This window comes from Camellia sinensis, chromosome 2 (assembly GCF_055761805.1).
Source record: "Camellia sinensis isolate YWXY chromosome 2, ASM5576180v1, whole genome shotgun sequence".
In the NCBI taxonomy this organism is placed as follows: Eukaryota; Viridiplantae; Streptophyta; class Magnoliopsida; order Ericales; family Theaceae; genus Camellia; species Camellia sinensis.
In genome coordinates, this window is record NC_138962.1 from 206808094 (window position 1) to 206830245 (window position 22152).

Sequence of the window (22152 nt, forward strand, 5' to 3'; positions counted from 1 at the left end):
TTAACATCTCTTCTCTATTTTTTTTATACATCATTTTTATAAAAAATCAAAAAGTACACTTATTTAGAACATGTCAAACAACCCTAAGGCCCGATTTAGAAAGTAAATTAAGACTAATTTAATTTATTAAAAGAGAAAATAAATTAAAAATTAATAAAATATTATATTTAAATTATAATATTTGTTTTAAAAAAAAAATTATAAAAAAAATTCAAAACAAAACGTTTTTAATCGAACAAAAATAGCAAAAAAAACAACCTAAGGCTTCGTTTGGGAACAGGCTAATTTAGTAACTATTTGACTATTTGGCTAAAATATGAGCTAAAAAAATTAGTATGTTTGGGATGACTTTTTGACTTTTTACAAAAAGAGTGCAAAAAGTAGAGAGAAAAATTTTTTTTTGACTTTTTGACTAAACCGGCCTGTTGCCAAACGTGGCCTAATTCCCAAACGAAGGCTAACATACTCTTCAAACCCTCACTCTCTCTCCATCAAACCCCAACCAACTGGAAGAGCTCCAAGAAGCAAAAGCTTCTTCAAGTTGAACGCAATGGTGCGAAGCCGCTGACTCGGACCTAATGTTCGATTTCTGATTCGTCTATTCTAGGAGTAACCATAACAACTGGTGAGAAGGAGAAGTACGAACGAAGAAAAGATGCAGAGAGAGAGAGAGAGAGAGAGAGGACGGAAGACGGAAGAGACAAATGCACGCCCGAGAGACTCGGCGAAGAAGAAAGCTTCGACCCTTCAGCCAGGTTTGGAGATTCGAACTAGGGTTTTGATTTGGGGATTTCATTGAAAAATTAGGGTTTTGATTGAGCAACTCAAAAATTAAGGTTGTGTTTTAAGTTGTGAAATTGTTTTTTTTGTTTTTAAATTTCTTGAATGTGAGTTGGGGAAAATATCTGAATCTGAGTTGGAAAAATTAAAACCTTACTGTCAAATTGGGTTCTTGCGTTGAGCACAGAAATTGTTTTTTCTTTTTTTTCAAATAAATTTTCAATCCAAAGAAATTGGGTCCTGTTACGAAAATTAGGATCCTGTAACTTAGTTGTGATTGTATAAAAAAATTTAATTTATGTAATCTAAAACTAGAGAATCCTACAGGAATTACACTTTCTTGAATTTATTATTATTATTTTTGTTTAAGTTCATTTTGATTTGCAGTGAGTTGAAAAATTAGCTTCAATGGTTCTTGCATGTGAGTTGAAAAATTATGGTTCTGAAACAGGAGGAGATTGTTACTTATCAAGGATCAATGAAGATCATGTTGATTCAGAATAACAAGAATGGGTTCATCAGAGAAACTAATTTTAAGGGTATGTACATTTACAAAAATTTTAAAAATTGTCATAAAAATTTATTTGATAATTTTTTTGATTTATAAATAGTTGTCTCTTTATAAATTTGAGGACAAAATGTAAATTAAAAAAAATGAGTTTATGTTGATTTTTAAATAAAAATTTAAAAATTTAACTAACAAATTTTTTTTAATTCTTTTTTTTTTCAATTAATTTTTTTAAATTTTAATGTGTATGATTTCATTATCATAAATAATAAAATATAAATATAAATATTTTATGCCTGAATAAAAATATTTTTTATTTTATATTTTTAAATTTTTAAAAATATTTTGTTCAAACTAAACGCATTTGTAATTTATATTTTTCTAAAAATAGATAAAAATCATTTTATAAAATTTTGTAAACATCAACCAAAACCGTAAACGATTTACGGAATCAATATATGCATTACTAGATCATGTTATGGAATTGTTGGACAAAATCCATGATGCCTTACAAGCTGTATAGTCGCAAAACTGTTTTTAGGTCAATAAGACTGGGTCTTGCTCTGGTATTTCTTGGTCATCGTCTACCATATATATTCGTCAATAGGTTGCTTATGTGAGGGTTTGGTGTTGGCAATAATTTGATTTTTCCTTGTATTTTGTCTTCCAGTTTTTTTACTATGATATAATGACTAACATATATACATATATATATTGTGCTAATGAATGAACGATTGCTCATTTGCTCTAATAGGTAGTAAATTATTCTTACTTCAGCCTAATTCTGAAAGGCCAAATCTGCTGTGTTTGGTTGGGGGATTTGGGGAGGAATTTGGAAAGGGAAATGGAAAAGGTGTGTGAAACTATGTGAAATGTAAGTATATTATTTTCACATTTCACCTACTTTTTTCATTTCCCTTTTCAAATCACTCCTCAAATCCCTCAACCAAACACAGTATTAGTGTAAGGAATGTTTAGGCGGCTTGGTCTCCCGAATTAGTCCAATCAGATACCAAGTTATCAACCCAAAAAAAAAAAAAATACCTACAAAATTACAAACCGAGTGATTCAGTTTGCTGTTAATATCGCACATCATCAGTCCATAATCCTCTGGGAGAACTATTAAGCACATGTAAACTGTTTTATATTTCACCCTTAATGAGAAAGTAGTCAAATTTATGTTAAACAATTCATTGATTTCAGCTTATATATGGGAAAGTGTGTTTTTAGTGAGAAGCCTTATGAGAGTAGCCTTGTGAGAGTTTCAATATCTCATACTAATTTTATTGATTTTAAATAATTAAGAAAATTTCTATTGGATGACTTTTATTTGATAATCTCACATCGGAAAAAGAAGGAAAAAAAAATGAGTTCTTTTACTTATATAAATGGAATCTTATACTCATCCCATTTAGTGAAGAGCTTTGTGAGAGTTTCAATATCTCATACTAATTTTTTTGATTTTCTTAATTTTAAATAATTAAGAAAATCTCTCTTGGTTAGCTTTTATTTGATAATCTCACATCGGGAAAAGAAAGGAAAAATAGGAAAAAATGAATAATTTTATTCATATAAAATGAATCTTATACTCTTATTCCATTTAATATTGTAGTGTTGTGCATGTTTCAATTCAATGTAGTTTAAATTTTAAAAGTTTTAATTAATTAATTATGACTTAACCTATTAGGCTAAATCATTTTTTATTTGATTAATTTGTTGGTTTAACCGTGATTTTAGCAGTTGTATCAAAATATATTGATTAAATTCGTTTGATTCGAAATAAACTAAAGATTGATCTAATTAAAGATTGAAAGACTGAAATTGCTTGATTAGAAATAAAATTTCCGTCCAAATAATTGTTAACTTTTATTTTATAATCTTACATCGGAAAATAAAAAAAATAAAAAATAAAAAAGTGAGTTGTTTCATTTATATAAAGTGAATAGTGTAATATTGTGTATATTTCAATTTAAGACAGTTTAAATTTTAAAATTAAAATAACATTTAAAAGTTTTAATTAAATATTTTTTATAGAAGTTGGTTGGTCATTTGATTTAACCGGTTAGGCCGAACTATTTTGGGTTTGACCGATTCGCTAGTTTAATTGCGATTTCTCATATTGATTTTATTAATGTTAAACGATTAAAAAAATTATCATTGGCTAACTTCTATTTAACCATATAAAAATAAAACTCTAATTAATTTATGATTTATTTTATAATCCCATATCGGGAGGGGAAAAAAAAGAAAAAAAAAAAAGAAAGTTTGTTTCACTATCTATCTATATAGTATATAAGAAAAATGAGATTTTTAGGGATAAGCCTTCTAGGAGCTCTAAACCCTTATTTTAAAATTATTGAATTTTCTTAATTTTAAACAATTAAGAAAATTCTGGTTGGCTAGCTTTCATTTACTTTTTATTTTACAATCTCACATCAGAAAAAGAAAGGAAAATGGAATTGTTTTACTTACATAAAGTAAGGCTAAGTTTAGCATACTTCAAATAATCCATCTTTTTATTTTTTTATCTTTTTTTCATCACATCACCTCTCTACTTTTCTGCACATCTTTTCGTAAAAAGACAAAAAGTACACTTATTTAGGTCATCCCAAACAATCCCTAAATCTTATGCTCTCATTTATATAAGTAAAAAGAAATTTTTAGTGAGCAACCCTATGATCAATATCTCATACTCATTTTTTTATTTTTTTTTATTTTAAACAATTAAGAGAATCCCCGTTGGTTCGTTTCCATTTAATTTTTATTTTACAATCTCAAATAGTTTTGATTTTAAAAATAATTTTGTATGAGATTTTAAAACTCTCAAAATATTTAAATTTAAAATAATTACAATCTCACATCTAGAAAAGAAAGAAAAAGTAAGTTGTTTAACTTATATAAGGTGTTACAATCTCACATCGGGAAAAGAAAGAAAAAATGAATTGTTTAACTTATATAAATGAATCTTGTAAGGGGAGTTTTAAATGAGAAGCCTTCTAGAAGCTCTAAACTCTCATTTTAAAATTATTGAATTTCCTTAATTTTAAACAAAAAAAAAATTTCATTGGCTAGTTTATATTTACTTTTTATTTTACAATATCAAATCGAAAAGAAAAGAAAAAAGTAAAAGTGGATTGTTTTATTTATATAAAATGAATTTTATGCTTCAATTTATTTAAATTATTGAAATTTCTTAATTTTAAACAATTAAGAAAATCCTTATTGGTTAGTTTTTATTTAATTTTTATTCTCACATCGAAAAAAAAAAGAAAAAGTGAATTGTTTTATTTATATAAAGTTAATCTTATGCTCTATGCTCCTATTTATATAAGCAAAAGAAGATTTTTATTGAGAAACCATATGATCAATACCACTTTACTTGGTTAGAGTTTTTCAAAAACATTTTTCAGAAAATTATACTTTCTTATTTTTCATGTTTTTTTGTTTTTACTAAATTTTTTTAATATTTTAAGTAATTTTATTTTTATTTTTTAGGTATACCTAACATAAATATATCTAAAAAATAAAAAATTTGTGAAAAAAGTCTTTTAAAAATTCACTAAATACCAAAAAATATAAAAAATATAAAAATAAATACAAGAATTCAGTACATTTTTTGTATTTTTAAGTATTTATTAATTTTTTAAAATATTTTTTCACAAATTTTTTACTTTTTATATATATCTAAGTAAGGTGCATTTAAAAAAATAAAAAAATATGTTTAAAATTTTAAAATATTTATTAAAAATAAAAAAACACGAAACCAAAAAACTCAATTTTCAAAAAATTTAATTCAAAAAACTCAAATCAAACACACTGATTTTTTTTTCTTTCTAATTTTAAACAATTAAGAAAATTTTAATTGGTTAGCTTCCATTTAATTTTTATTTTACAATCCCACATAGAGATTTGATTTTAAAAATAATTTTGTATGAGATTTTAAAACTCTCATAATATTTAACTTTAAAATAATTACATTCGCACATTGAGAAAAGAAATAAAAAGTGAGTTATTTCACTTATATAAAGTGAATCTTATACTCTCATTTAATATTATAGTATTGCGCATGTTATAGTTCAAGATGGTTTAAATTTTAAAATAAAATTTAAAGGTTTTAATTAATTAATTTTGTTGTAAATTTGTTGGTCTTTTAACTTAGCCGATTAGGTTCAATTGTTTTCGGTTTGACTGATTCACTGGTTTAACCAGAATTTTAGCTATTTTATCTAAATATATAGTTTAGATTTGATTGATTTGAAATAAACTAAGATTGACATTATTAAAAATTGAACGACTGAGATTGTTTGATTAGAAATGAACTTCCCATCCAAACAACTGTTAACTTTTATTTTACAATCTCACATCAGAAAAATGAGAAAAAAATGAGTTGTTTCACTTTATAAACCTTATGCTCCCATTTAATATTGTTGTGTTGTGTATATTTCAGTTCAAGACAGTTTAAATTTTAAAATAGAATTTAAAAGTTTTAATTAATTAATTTTTGTATAAGTTGGCTGGTCCTTTGACCTAGCCGATAGGGTGAACCGTTTTCGGTTTGACTAATTTGCCGGTTTGCGATTTTAGCGGTTTTATCAAAATACATTGATTAAATTTATTTGATTCGAAATAAATTAAAGATTGACCTGATTAAAGATTAAACGGCTTAGATTACTTGATTCAAAATAAACTTTCCACCCAAACCATTATTAACTTTTAAACAATTAAGAAAATCTCCATTGACTAGTTTTCATTTAACTTTTATTTTATAATCCCGTATAAAAAAAGAATAAAAAAGTAAATTGTTTCACTGACATGAAGTGAATATTATACTCCCATTTATATAAGCAAAATGAGATTTTTAGTGAGGAACTTTATGATGAATATTTTATACTAATTTTTTTGATTTTCTTAATTTTAAACAATCAAGAAAATCCTGATTAATTAGCTTCATTTAACTTTTATTTTATAAAATATAAAAAAATTAAATATAATTATTATATTTTTATTAAATAATATATTATTTTATTTCGTACATTACGGGTGATATGTTAGTTATCATATAATATCTATGTTTTGTTTCCCTAAAAATCAGTTTTGGTCCATATCTTTATTTTCACTAATTAAACATCAATTTGATAATATTGACTTGCTAATATTTTTATTTGTCTTCGTACAAAATTCATTATCAACTCCAACCCATTTGACGTTGATACCTCAGCAAGCCAGTGCACCACAAGGTACAAATGAGTTTTAATTCACTTGTGATTTTTGAACTGTCAAATTTATTTTAATATGCATTGAAATCTGTCTTAAAATTTATTTATTTATTCATGTTTATGAATTGTATTTGAAATGGGAAGGTTGAGGCTCATTATTTTGTGTTTGCCTTAGCCTCCGTTTGGGAAGTGGGTTGGCTTTTTGGCTATTTTAGCTTGGGCTAAAAAGCTTGGTTTGGGAAGGACTTTTTGACTTTTTGGCTTTTTTGACTTTTTTTGTGAGAGAAGAGTGTAATGATTATGGATTGGATGTGATGTTTTGTTTGTTGTGGCTAAAATAGTCTATTTTGTCTTTTGTGGCTATTTTAGCCCCAACCCAACTTGCCAAACACCATTAGACATGTTTGTATCGTATTTTTATATTATATTTAGGTCTGGTTTGGCATAATTTAGGTCTCATTGGAAAAGTGTGTTTTTAGTGAGAAGCCTTGTGAGAGCAGCCTTGTGAGAGTTTTATCTCATATTAATTTTCTTGATTTTAAATAATAAAGAAAATTTCTATTGGATAACTTTTATTTGATAATCTCATACCGGAAAAAGAAGGAAAAAAATGAATTATTTTACTCATATAAAGAGAATCTTATACTCCTATCCCATTTAGTGAAGAGCTTTGTGAGAGTTGTAATATCTCATACTAATTTTCTTGATTTTCTTAATTTTAAATAATTAAGAAAATCTCCCTTGGCTAGCTTTTATTTGATAATTTCACATCGGGAAAAGAATGGGAAAAAAATGAATTATTTTACTGATATAAAGTGAATCTTATACTCTCATCACATTTAATATTGTAATATTGTGCATATTTCAATTCAATATAATTTAAATTTTAAAAGTTTTAATTAATTAATTATGACCTAGCCGATTAGGCTAAATTATTTTTGATTTGATTGATTTGTTGGTTTAACCGTAATTTTAGCGGTTTTATCAAAATATATTGATTAGATTCGTTTGATTCGAAATAAATTAAAGATTGATCTGATTAAAGATTGAAAGACTAAAATTGCTTGATTAGAAATAAAATTTCTATCCAAATAACTGTTGACTTTTATTTTATAATCTCACATTGGAAAAAAAAAAAAAAAAGTGAGTTGTTTTACTTATATAAAATGAATCTTAATAGTATAGTATTGTGTATACTTAAATTCAAGACAGTTTAAATTTTAAAATTAAAATAACATTTAAAAATTTTAATTAATTAATTAATTTTTGTATAAGTTGGTTGGTCATTCTACTTAACCGATTAGGCTAAATTATTTTGGATTTGACTGATTCGCCAGTTTAATTACGATTTCTTATTTGATTTTATTAATTTTAAACAATTAAAAAAATTCTCATTGGTTAACTTCTATTTAACCATATAAAAATAAAACCATAATTAGTTTATGATTTATTTTATAATCCCATATCAGGAGAAAAAAAAAAAAAGAGCAAAGTTTGTTTCACTATCTATTTATATATTATATAATGAAAATGAGATTTTTAGGGATAAGCCTTCTAGGAGCTCCAAACCCTTATTCTAAAATTATTAAATTTTCCTAATTTTAAACAATTAAGAAAATTTTCGTTGGCTAGCTTTCATTTACCGTTTATTTTACAGTCCCACATTGGAAAAAGAAAGAAAAAGCAAATTGTTTCACTTATATAAAGTAAATCTTATGCTCTCATTTATATAAGCAAAATGAGATTTTTAGTGAGCAACCCGATGATTAATATCTCATACTCATTTTTTTGATTTTTTAAATTTTAAACAATTAAGCGAATACCCATTGGCTCGCTTCCATTTAACTTTTATTTTATAATCTTACATAGTTTTTATTTTAAAAATAGTTTTGTATGAAATTTTGAAACTCTCAAAATATTTAATTTTAAAATAATTACAATCTCACATCGAGGAAAGAATGAATAAGTGAGTTGTTTAACTTATATATAGTGTTACAATCTCACATCGGGGGAAAAAAAAAGAGTTGTTTCACTTATAGAAAATGAATCTTATAAAGAGAGTTTTAAGGGAAAAGTTTTCTAGAAGCTCCAAACTCTCATTTTAAAATTATTGAATTTTCTTAATTTTAAACAAAAAAAGAAAATTCTCATTGGCTAGTTTATATTTATCTTTTATTTTACAATCTTAAATCGAGAAAAAAAAATATAAAAAGTGAACTATTTTATTTACATAAAGTGAATCTTATACTCCAATTTATATAAATTATTAAAATTTCTTAATTTTAAACAATTAAGAAAATTCTCATTGGTTAGCTACAATTTAACTTTTATTTTACAATTTCACATCGAAAAAAGAAGGAAAAAGTGAATTGTTTCATTTATATAAGCAAAAGAAGATTTTTTGTGAGAAACCCTATGATCAATACCACTTTGCTTGGTTAGAGTATTCCAAAAATACTTTTCAAAAAATTCTACTTTCTTATTTTTCGTATTTTTTTTTCATTTTTACTAATTTTTTTTAATATTTTAAGCAATTTTTTTTTTTTAATTTTTAGACATACCTAACATCAATATACCTAAAAATTAAAAAATCGTAAAAAAATCTTTTAAAAATTCACTGAATACCAAAAATACAAAAAAAATATAAAAATACAAAAAATCAGTACATTTTTTGTATTTTTATGTATTTATTAATTTTTTAAAATATTTTTTCACAGATTTTTTACTTTTTAGATATATCTAAATAAGGTGCATCTAAAAAAGTAAAAAAATGTTTAAAATTTTTAAAATATTCACTAAAAACAAAAAAATACGAAAATCAAAAAATTTAGTTTTCAAAAAACTTAATTCAAAAAATTCAAATCAAGCACATTGAATTTGTTTTTTCCTCCTAATTTTAAACAATTAAGAAAATCTTCTTTGATTAGTTTCCATTTAATTTTTATTTTACAATTCAACATAGATGTTTTGATTTTAAAAATAATTTTGTATGAGATTTTGAAACTCTCATAATATTTAACTTTAAAATAATTACAATCCCACATCGAGAAAAGAAATAAAAAGTGAGTTGTTTCACTTATATAAAGTAAATCCTATACTGTCATTTAATATTATAGTATTGTGCATGTTTCAGTTCAAGATGGTTTAAATTTTAAAATAAAATTTAAAGATTTTAATTAATTAATTTTGTTATAAATTGGTTGGTCTTTTAACTTAGCCGATTAGGTTAAATTGTTTTTGGTTTGACTGATTCAATAGTTTAACCACGGTTTTAGCTGTTTTATCAAAATATATTGTTTAGTTTGATTGATTTGAAATAAACTAAGATTGACATTATTAAAAATTGAACAACTGAGATTGCTTGATTAGAAATGAACTTCTCATCCAAACAACTGTTAACTTTTATTTTACAATCTCAAAGCAGGAAAAAGAGAAAAAAGAGTTGTTTCACTGTATAAACCTTATACCAACACGTGGCAAGGTGACGCTGACGTGTCAGCCGAGGTGCCACGTGTCCTGGACGAGACGCCAAGGTGATCTCGGCAAGGCCGAGGTTATCTCCTAAGATATCGGAATCCGAGATAAATGGATAAGGGACTAGAGTCCTAGGATAAAGAGGAGACTTAGCCAAGATAAGGATAAAATTCTTAGAGAGTTTATCTTTATCTCTTGAGGAGTCCAAAGTAAGTACTGAATTGGAGTCCATAGAAGTCAGACTTCTAATGGGACTAGGATTAAGTGAACTATAAAAAAGAGGCACCCCCGTGGGTCTAAGGTACGCAATTTTATGCTTTGAGCAGTGAGTTTAGCACTTGATTATCTTTGAGAGATATACTTACTTGATCGTCGGAGTGCCCCTGGGTGGAAGAGCCACCGCCGAAGCCTTTTCTTTCTGTTACAGGTTAGCTGAAGCCATCTATTCTGCCGGTGCTCTCTAGCTGATTACTAAGCGGGCAGTGTGGTCAGAAAATCACCCACACAATTTGGCGCCGTCTGTGGGAACTTAGAAGAATAAATGGCCAGTAACGGACAGAAGGAAAACATTAGGGGCGACACTCCTGCTGGGAGTGGCAGACCAATTGACCTTGACATTGAATGAGATAACCACAATGCAGAAACTCATGACCAGGGCCACAGAGAGAAAGACGTCGGCCAGGAGGGCGACACTTCGAAGAGGACAGAACAAGGCAAGTACTATAACGAAGATAACCTTTAGGTATGAAGGGATAGGTGCCTACGGAGGGATGAGGAAGTAAAAGAATTGGCAAACAAGTTGGCAGACCTTCAGTCGGTCGTCAACTTCCTGATGCAAAATAATGTCATGCAGCCACCATACCCGCTGCAGGATACGCCGATGCCCACAACTAATACACAGAAGAGGAGAAGAAGAGCAATCCCCAAAGTCCCTCAGCACACCAGGAGCGGAAGGCACTCTCACCGACCTTCCAGGTAAGTCGGACGAGAGGAGCCAAGACGAGAGGAGTCCCAAAGGACGTATTAGACGAAGGACCTAGAGCCCAAAGAACATCGGCATGTTCAAGGGCAGGCGCTCTGCTTTGACACAACACATGGAGAGAGATCAAAACGAGCCCACCACGAGGCTGAAAGTAGTGTGCTGAAAAGATTGAAGTCCAAATATAGCCGAGCTCCAGGGAGGAGTAAAGAAGACTTGAGAGATTACCTCAAGAGGAAACAACAGAATGCTGAAGCCAAGGTAACTTCCCTGGTTAAGCCAAAGACACCATTCTCGGTGGAACTGGACAAATTTCAAGCACCAAAGAGATTCAGTATGCCGAGATTCCAAATACATGATGGTAAGTCAGATCCCAACTTTCACGTTGGCCTATACCTGAATTCAATGGCGTTATATAGTGGGAACGAGCTGTTGCTCTGCAAAGTATTCCCCTCATCCTTCGAGGAAATTGCATCAGATTGGTTCCATAAACTACCAAAGGGAAGCGTAAAGACTTGGGAGGGCCTGGCCGAGATGTTCGTGGCCAGGTTTGTGACAAATAAATTTCAGCCCTTGAGGGTCGACGCACTAATGGCTTTAAAAATCGCCATGGATGAAGGCCTTAGGGCCTACGCAAAAAGGTACTACGAGGTGTTCAATCGAATACCAGACTGCAACCAAGAGGTGGCGGTCGTGTCCTTCAAGAACGGCCTGAAAGATGACTGCCCATTACGAAAATCTCTGGCAAAGACATTGCCAAAAAGCATGGAAGAACTCATGGCGAGAATAGAGAAGTACGCTAGAGCCGAGGAGGATACGTCGGGAAATAAAGAAACAAAGCAGGAGAAAGGAAACGGCTCACCGCAGCAAAGCCGAGGTAACAACGGACCGACCAAACAAGAAACGGACTTGAAGGCGAAACAGGCAGTAACGACTATATTCCGAGTCCCGATCCACAAAGTCTTGGATCAAATACGAAACCAACCCTATTTTAGAGGACCGACAAGAACACCAGGGGAATTCATGGGAAGAAACGTCGGTAGACGTTGTGCTTACCACAATAAAGAAGGGCACCCAACTCAGGGCTGCAGAGCCCTAAAAGCACACTTAGAAGATTTGGTAAGGCAAGGACATCTGAGGGACCTTGTTGATGAGGCCAGGACTAGAGAAGAACAGGCAAGATTGCCTCAAGCACCAGCAGTTTCGCCTCCCTCACCACAACAACCACCCGCAGGAGGACCACGGGTGGTTAACGTAATTCATTCAAAGGTGAACGAAAACGACATACGAGGGGAGACCCAGAGGGTAAAACACCTGCAGCACGTAAACCAGGTTGGACATAAACGACCTCGGCGTGAAGAATGCCAAGGACTGACGATAGCCTTTACTGAAGCCGACCTAGAGATGGTCTAGCATCTCCATAATGATGCCTTGGTAGTATCCCTCCAGGTTGGGGAGTGCCGAGTGAAACGCATACTGATTGATCAAGGCAGCTCTTGCGACATCATGTACGTTAGATGTTACAAGGAACTGGGCCTTCATCCTAATGACTTGGAGCAATCCAACGGCCCGATGGTCGGCTTTAATGGAATGCCGACGTGGCCACTGGGCGCAACAAGCTTGGAAGTACAAGCTGGCACTAAGAAGATCAGGATAGAATTCATGGTGATTGACACACCTTCGCCATACAACATCATCTTGGGAAAGCCATGGTTGCATGCAATGGGGGCAGTTCTCTCAATATTGCATCAACTACTGCGGTTTCCAACAGAGCATGGGGTTGAAGAAGTCAGAGGAGATCAACTGCAGGCAAAGAATTGCTCCATGGCAGCAATGAAATCCACCTGCAACATTCGAGAACCAGAAAAGGCAGAAATAGAAGATGAGGACGTGGAAGTCCTAGAAGACGTCGGCAAAGAACCAGCCGTGAAAAGCGAAGAGGCACTGAAGAAAATCCTCATCCAGGATGGGGATGAAGAACGCTTCTTTCTTCTCGGCTCAGGCTTAGCCGAAGAAGAGGAAAAAGAGTTGGAGACTTTTTTAAGAGCCAACACTGAGGTGTTCGCCTGGACACCTTACGAAATGCCTGGCATTGACCCCAAGGTCACTTGCCACAAACTGAATGTCGACAGGTCGGCAAAACCTGTGATTCAACGACCCAGAAGACCAACGTTGATGCACGTGGAAGCAGTAGAGGAGAGGTGGACAGACTTCTGGAGGCCAGGGCCATCCGAGAAGTTCATTACCCGATATGGCTATCCACACAGTAGTGGTAAAGAAGAAGAATGGTAAATGGAGGGTCTGCGTAGATTTTACAAGCTTGAACAAAGATTGTCCCAAAGACAGCTTTCCTCTACCCAAGATTGACCAGTTGGTAGACGCCACATCTGGACATGGAAGGATGAGCTTCCTGGACGCTTACAGAGGATACCACCAGATAGCCATGTACCCCACAGACGAGAAGAAGACATCGTTTATCACCCCCAAAGGACTGTATTGTTACAAGGTAATGCCTTTTGGGTTGAAAAACGCAGGACCAACTTACCAAAGGTTGGTAACAAAGATGTTCAAAAACCTGATTGGCCAAACAATAGAAGTCTACATTGACGACATGGTCGTGAAAATCAAGGAACCTAAAGGCCATCTTGCCGACCTAAAAAAGGTCTTTGATATACTCAAAACATATCGGCTCCGACTCAACGCATCGAAGTGCGCGTTTGGAGTTGGATCAGGTAAATTTTTGGGATACCTGATAACAAGAAAGGGCATTGAGGCTAGCCCAGACCAAATCAAGGCCATCCTAGAGCTGAAAAGCCCGACGTCGGCAAAATAGGTTCAGATACTTACTGGAAAGGCCGTAGCCCTAAACAGGTTCATAAGCCGAAGCTCAGACAAATGTAAACCTTTCTTCAACCTGGTGAAAAAGGCTACGGACTTCCTATGGACTGAGGAATGTGAGGTCGCCTTGGCCGACCTAAAGAAATATCTGACCACGGCTCCAGTCCTCTCAGCACCTAAACCTGGAGAAGAACTGTTTTTGTATTTAGCAGTTTCAGAACACGCAGTAAGTGCAGTGCTAATAAGAGAGGAAAAAGGAGAGCAAAAGGCTGTTTACTATGTAAGCAAAACCTTGGCCGATGCAGAAACAAGGTACCTCCCACTAGAGAAATTAATGCTGGCCTTAGTAATGGCTTCAAAGAAGCTAAACCATTACTTTCAAGCGCACAAGATTATAGTGCTAACAGAGCACCCGCTGAAGTCCTCGTTACCACAAGGAGACTTAACTAGAAGAATAGCAAGATGGGCAGTGGCCTTGGGCCAATACGACTTGGAGTTCAAGCCGAGAACAGCAATTAAAGGCCAAGTTTTGGCCGACTTCGTGGCCGAATTCACGCCGGAATCCATCAAACATCAGGCTCTGTTGAGCCGAAATGAACGATGTCCAGGCAAACAAGGAGAAGTCCAGCCAAAGACAAAAGAACAAGGAAAAGAAAAACTAAGACCCTGCAGCATTTACATCGGCGACTCCTTTCGCCTGTTTGTCGATGGGAGTTCAAACCGGCAAGGAGTGGGGGCAGGAGTAGTGTTAATATCTCTTGATGGGGAGATATTGGAACAGTCTATTCGATTGGGGTTCCAGGCTTCAAACAATGAGGCAGAATACGAAGCACTGATTACAGGACTGAAGCTAGCAGCGGCAGTAGAAGCAGATGAGGTAATAATTTTTTGTGATTCACAACTTATAGTAAATCAAACAACAGGAGAGTTTGCAACCCGAGATGAGAGGATGTCGGCTTACGCAAAGGAGGTCATCAGACTGGCAAGCTTGTTTCGCAATTGCTGACTTCTTCAAGTCAGCCGAGATGATAACAATCACGCCGACGCATTGGCCAACTTGGCAAGCTCAATGCAAACTGGAAAAACAAGAACAATAATGATTGACTATCTGTCAAACCCGAGCATAGAACAACTGATCACAGAGCACGAAGCAATATGTGCGGACTTGGGTCCAAGCTGGATGGATGCAATTGTTACATTCCTGAAAGAGGGAAAGCTACCAGAAGACCATAAGGAGGCACACAAGATCATATTGAAATCGGCAAGATTCAGCCTGACAGCAGATGGACATCTCTACAGAAGGTCCTTCACAGGACCCTTTTTAAGGTGCGTACACCCTTTGCAGGTTGAAGATTTTCTATACGAAATTCATGAAGGGATTTGTGGAAGCCACGCTCGGGGCAGATCACTAGCTCACAGGGCCATTACCCAGGGGTATTGGTGGCCCTACATGCAAAAAGATACAGAAGCCTACGTGAAGAAGTGTGAACAATGCCAAAGGTTTGCACCTTTGATACACCAGCCAGCTGCTGACCTGAACCCTGTATCCAGTCCATGGCCATTTGCCTAATGGGGCATGGATCTCATTGGACAGTTGCCCCAAGCAACTGGGCAAAGGAAGTACTTGCTGGTAGCAACAGATTACTTCACAAAGTGGATAGAAGCAGAACCTCTTGCCAAAATCCAAGATGTGGATGTCAAGAATTTCATATGGAGAAACATCATCACCAGATTTGGCATTCCAAGAGCAATAGTTGCTGACAACGGAACGCAGTTTGACAGCAAACTCATCAAGAACTTCTGTGCGAAATTCAAGATAAAGAATTACTTTTCAACACCAAGTTTTTCCCAAAGCAATGGGCAAGCAGAAGCATCCAACAAAGTAATTTTGGATGGGATAAAAAAGAGGCTGCAGGCAACAAAAGGAAAGTGGGTAGACGAGTTGCCCAATGTACTCTGGGCATATCGGACTACGCCGAGAAGATCAACAGGGGAAACCCCCTTTGCCATGGCTTATGGCATAGAAGCAGTCATCCCGCTGGAGATCGGCATCCCAGGGATCAGAATCGAAGGAGTAGAGAATGGCACAAATGATATATTTCTAGCCCAAGATCTAGATCTCTTAGAAGAAAGAAGGGAGAAAGCTGCAATTCAACTCGCAGCATACCAGCAGCAACTTGCTAGAGCTTATAATAAAAAAGTCAATCCAAGGGATTTTCAGGTCGGCGATCTAGTCCTAAGAAAAGTTGTTGGCAACAAGAAGGATCCTAGAGAGGGCAAACTTGGCCCAAACTGGGAAGGACCCTATAGAATTACTTCGGTATTGGGCAATGGAGCATACCGACTCGAAGATAATGAGGGCAAAGCATTGCCAAGACCTTGGAACACTTGTAATTTAAAATTTTTCCATCATTAGATGTTCCTTGTTATTATTCATCAATAAAATTTTAGCAGAGTTCTCCAAAGACTTGTAAATTGTCAAAAGATGCATGATAATTGTTTCTAAATAATGAGAACCCAAGTGGAACTCAGGTTCACATTGGGGGCATAGAGAAGACAGTAATGCTTAACGCTTGTTGAAATTTGTAGCAATTTACAAGTTGAAGTTAAGCCGAGATAATTGTTTACCTTCACTTGTTGAAATTTGTAGCAATTTACACGTTGAAGTTAAACTGAAGTCATGCTTAACGCTTGTTGAAATTTGTAGCAATTTACAAGTTGAAGTTAAGCCGAGATAATTGTTTACCTTCTCTTGTTGAAATTTGTAGCAATTTACAAGTTGAAGTTAAGCCGAGATAATTGTTTACCTTCACTTGTTGAAATTTGTAGCAATTTACAAGTTGAAGTTAAACTGAAGTCATGTTTAACGCTTGTTGAAATTTGTAACAATTTACAAGTTGAAGTTAAGTCGAGATAATTGTTTACCTTCTCTTGTTGAAATTTGTAGCAATTTACAAGTTGAAGTTAAGCCGAGATAATTGTTTACCTTCACTTGTTAAAATTTGTAGCAATTTACAAGTTGAAGTTAAACTAAAGTCATGCTTAACGCTTGTTGAAGTTTGTAGCAATTTACAAGATGAAATTAAGCCAATATGTTGCTTAGCACTTGTTAAAAATTGAGCCTTTATATGCTTATAAGTGATTTGCAGGACAAGTACTTGCCGAGGTAAATTATCGGGTGGCATAACGGAAGTGTGTTATCCCGAGAAGATTGCACAAAGAAGAAACAGTACATACGATATATGCAGAATATTCTAAGTATAGAATCATACGAAGACAAAGAAGAGAAGACAGGAGTACAAGCATTCAATAAAAGAAAAACGTTGTATTAACATTCAAAGAAAAAAAAGGGGGCACATCGGCCATACAAAGAACATACATTGTTCCCCAAGATAAAGAAACAAGAAAATACAAAGAAGACTTAGAGCTAAGGCTCCTCTCCTCCAGATTGCTGAATTTGAAGATCAGATACGACCTCGGCCTCCTTCTCTGCCGTTATCTCGGCGTCAATTTCTTGAAGAGTTTCTTCAACCGACTTGGCCTCAGAAGGGATGTCGGCTGGTGCAATCTCAGGAACAGCTTCTATGGGAACCAAATCACCTTCCTCGTCCTGAGTCAAGTCTAGGACTTGATCATTTTGAGGAGGGGACTTGGCCCCATCAGCATCTTTTGATTTTCTAATCAAAGCCTCGTCCTCTTCCTCCTTGGCCTCATTCTCAGCATCAGATTCGCCGACATCTTCACTTGGAATTGGGGCTGGAGGAAATGGCAAGGGAATGGCGTCGGCCTTTCACAATGGAGAGTCATCAGGAACATTAAGTTTTTTCAGAAGAGACATCCAACCAAGGGTGAAACCCTTGTTGCATGCCTGCTTCACTTGAACTTCATAGGCTTCAGTAACGTCTGCCATGCCTTGATTATACGCTGTTTCATCAGCGTCTTTGATTTCAGCTTCTTTGGTGGCTAGGGCCTCCTGAAGCTCTTTCTCAGCTTGGGTCATTTTTTCCTCGGCCTCTCTCCTTTGAGACTCAGCCACCTTTCTGATAGCCTCAGCCACCTCAGCTTTCTCTTCAGCATTATTTTGAGCTTTAATTGCAGCTTCGGGTTGATCCTCCAGCTTCTTCATTTTTTATTCAAGGCCCTTATTGATCTTTTGAATAGAAGAGAACTCCCTCTTCATGTCGGCCAGCTTTTGCCGATTTTCAAAAGACTGCATTGAAAATGAGTGGGCATACTGGATGGCCTGAAAGAAAACAGAGGTGTTAGAGAATATTCAAAGTATGAAAGAGGAAAATTTACCAAGTAAAAGACATTTACCTGAACAGAGTGTTGAAGCATTAGAGCATAATTCTCATACTCACTAAAGCCAGCATTTCGCTCCAAGTCCCCTAGCAGAAGCAGAGCTGTACTGAGTGCTACACCGACATTGATATCATCGGCACTGTCAGTGGACAGGACTGGCTTGTCCTCCAGAGTAATTTTTGGAGTCCAAGGGGCACCGCTCTGTTTGGACCCCGAAGTCATCGCGGAAGAAGACCTCAGCTTTTTGGATTTGGGGGATTCTGATGGCTGTGTTTCAGAACGCGTCTTCCCAGCAGAGGGTTGAGGTTTGTCGCTCTCAGCCAACTTTGATATAGGCAAAGCATCCTCAGACTCAGTCTGAGTAACTTTAGCCTTTGGTAGGGCCTTTTTAATTTTTTTTGGCTTAGGTGGAGGAAGGGTTTGTACTGGTTGATCATCAGCCGATGATGGAATGCTGGCCAGAAGATTTTTCGCAACTGGTTTTGCGAGACCCATTTCGACAGTAGAAACCGTTCGATGTCGGCGGCGGCGCTGTGAAATTGGAACCTAGTATGGAACTGAAGTAGACGGTTGCTCAGCCGGATCAGAAGTTGACCCCTGATCTGTCCGAGATGTGGATGCAATCTGTGGAGTAGTGACAGAAGGTGGAGATAAGCTTTTCTTCTTCTTTTTCCTGGGGACGTCGGGGAGAGCTGATTTGTATGTTGGGATGAAGTTGAGAAGCAGGGGTGCCTTTCGCTTATGAATTGGCAAATCCAGAAGTCTTTTCAAGTCTTTGCTAGGGACAAAGGATTGGCGAAATCTTTTGGTGACTGACGAACAGCTGCAAAAAGAACAGACGTCAGAAACAGACAAAATATTTAAGATTTTGAAAGAAAACAGGCAAAGCTAAATGCTGGGCTCTTACCCTTGCCCTCTAAAACTGATTGGGGAAGAGGGTAGAGATGGATGCCCTCGTCTGGAGCAAACTCCTAATTTCCCGAGGTAATAAGATAGTCATCTCCAGCCCCCTTGTTGGAGTCTGGGAGGTCGGCTATGATTTTGAATTCTGTAGACCTCGGCTTAAGATAATAAATGAAGCCTTTTTCTTTCAAGTTAAGGGCACACATGGTGTAACAATACTGTATATTGGCTAGGGTGATCCTAACATTTTTCTATTTAGCTAAGGCGATAATACCAAAAATCACTCGATAAGAATTGATTGCCAGTTGCATGGGATTCAACTTATAATAATGAAGAATCTCGCGAAAAAGAATGTTGAGTAGGAGCCGGAGTCCGCACTCAATAAAAGCTACAATGGGAAGGGGCATGTCATTTTCTGTAGGCATGATGGAGTCATCATCCCCAGCCAGTCTCAGATGGACATCGACAGGGACGGAGAACTCCTGCCTAAAGTACTCAAGTTTGGTCGGGGTATCTACCCTATGTCTCCACATACCCATGATATCGGCCTAAATTAGAAGGGTTGAAATTCAGAAAAAAGATCTTTCTTATTGATGGGACCTCGGTAAAAACCTAGGTTTAGGCTGGTACAGAAATTTGTAAGGAATGTTTTAGTTTTGCCCTAAATCGTGGGTTCTACAAACAAATCCCAAACCTAAAGTTATGAAGATGAAAATCCAAGGTACAGATCTGGAAAATATGCAAAAAACAAAAAACAAAAAAAAATTTCAGAAACAAGAATTGGGATGGGCTATCAAGAACATGAAGAATACAAGAGTATATGGCCAAGAACAGCGGCAAAAGTGCAAAGAGGTGGTGAAACAGTGCGTGTGTTCAAAATTTGGGCAAAGGCAAAATCATGGATGAATGCATTCAGATGTACGATTTATGAATTAAAAAGCTTGAAACAGTACAGTAATGGCAACAACAAAAAAAGAAGAAACATCAGGAACTGAAAACGAAAGGAACAATGGCTTACCAGAGAAAGGGAAGCCGGAAAGGGATTTGCCGATGTCCTACGACGATTGCAAGAGCAGAAGACCGGTGGAAATCTTGCCGGGAGGGGTGAACGAAGAAGGTTGCAGAGCTTTAGGAGCTTGAGCAATGGCGGATTCGAAAGAAAAGTTTAGAGAGAGAAAAAGCGAAGAGAAATCGAGTGTAAAAGTGAAAAAATGAAGAAAGGGGGAAATGTTTTGTCAAAAATTTGAAACGGCGGCAAAACAGAGCATTGAATGCGCCTGGAACAACGCATACGTCAGATGGCGCACACAGACGCAAGACGGCTTGCAAGCGCGTCATGGGCATGGTCCAATGAGGTGAAGACGCGTGAATAAAATGAGTAAAAGATGTATGACAACTCAAACGCGTGGAAGGATTCTTGAAATTCTTGTTCTTTAATAAAAGGATATCAGCCAAAGTAATGATCTCGGCTAAGATACTAAAAACCGACATACTGGATAAACGGAACGATATAGGTTCCATCACCTCAAAATGCCGAGGTAATAGAACCTAGGGGGCAGTTGTGAGGATGTATTTTTTGAATATCGACACGTGGCAAGGTGGCGCCGACGTGTCAGCCGAGGTGCCACATGTCCTGGACGAGACGCCGAGGTGATCTCGGCAAGGCCGAGGTTATCTCCGAAGATATCGGAATCTGAGATAAATGGATAAGGGACCAGAGTCCTAGGATAAAGAGGAGACTTAGCCAAGATAAGGATAAAACTTTTAGAGAGTTTATCTTTGTCTCTTGAGGAGTCCAAAGTAAGTACTGAATTGGAGTCCATAGAAGTCAGACTTCTAATGGGACTAGGATTAAGTGAACTATAAAAGAGAGGCACTCCCGTGGGTCTAAGGTACGCAATTTTATGCTTTGAGCAGTGAGTTTAGCACTTGATTATCTTTGATAGATACACTGACTTGATCGTCGGAGTGCCCCTGGGTGGAAGAGCCACCGCCGGAGCCTTTTCTTTCTATTACAGGTTAGCTGAAGCCATCTATTCTGCCGGTGCTCTCTAGCTGATTACTAAGCGGGCAGTGTGGTCAGAAAATCACCCACACAGTTATCATATAATATCTATGTTTTGTTTCCCTAAAAATCAGTTTTGGTCCATATCTTTATTTTCACTAATTAAACATCAATTTGATAATATTGACTTGCTAATATTTTTATTTGTCTTCGTAGAAAATGCATTATCAACTCCAGCCCATTTGACGTTGATACCTCAGCAAGCCAGTGGACCACAAGGTAGACATGAGTTTTAATTCACTTGTTATTTTTGAACTGTCAAATTTATTTTAATATGCATTGAAATCTGTCTTAAAATTTATTTATTTATTCATGTTTATGAATTGTATTTGAAATGGGAAGGTTGAGGCTCATTATTTTGTATTTGCCTTAGACATGTGTGTATCGTATTTTTATATTATATTTAGGTCTCGTTTGACATAATTTAGGTCTCATTGGAAAAGTATGTTTTTAGTAAGAAGTCTTATGAGAGTAGCCTTGTGAGAGTTTTATCTCATATTAATTTTCTTGATTTTAAATAATTAAGAAAATTTCTATTGGATAACTTTTTTGATAATCTCATATCGGAAAAAGAAGGAAAAAAATGAATTGTTTTACTCATATAAAGAGAATCTTATACTCCTATCTCATTTAGTGAAGAGCCTTGTGAGAGTTACAATATCTCATACTAATTTTCTTGATTTTCTTAATTTTAAATAATTAAGAAAATCTCCCTTGGCTAGCTTTTATTTGATAATTTCACATCGGGAAAAAAATGGGAAAAAAATGAATTATTTTACTGTTATAAAGTGAATCTTATACTCTCATCACATTTAATATTGTAATATTGTGCATATTTCAATTCAATATAATTTAAATTTTAAAAGTTTTAATTAATTAATTATGACCTAGCCGATTAGGCTAAATTATTTTTGATTTGATTGATTTGTTGGTTTAACCGTAATTTTAACAGTTTTATCAAAATATATTGATTAGATTCGTTTGATTTGAAATAAATTAAAGATTGATCTGATTAAAGATTGAAAGACTGAGATTGCTTGATTAGAAATAAAATTTCTATCCAAATAATTGTTGACTTTTATTTTAT

General features: G+C 34.7%; 1 long non-coding RNA gene across 4 annotated transcripts; it reads left to right on the forward strand.

Moving 5' to 3' along the window:
• The first annotated feature begins 439 nt into the window (after window positions 1–439).
• LOC145820570 (uncharacterized) lies at window positions 440–21488 on the forward strand. Of its 4 annotated transcripts, XR_014362382.1 has the most exons (4): window positions 440–755; window positions 1232–1319; window positions 6507–6525; window positions 21222–21488. It is a non-coding gene; the product is annotated as an uncharacterized LOC145820570 (long non-coding RNA). The 4 variants fall into 4 exon arrangements; XR_014362383.1 differs by lacking the exon at window positions 6507–6525; XR_014362384.1 differs by lacking the exon at window positions 6507–6525 and having other exon boundaries at window positions 21266–21488.
• The last annotated feature ends 664 nt before the right edge of the window (window positions 21489–22152 follow it).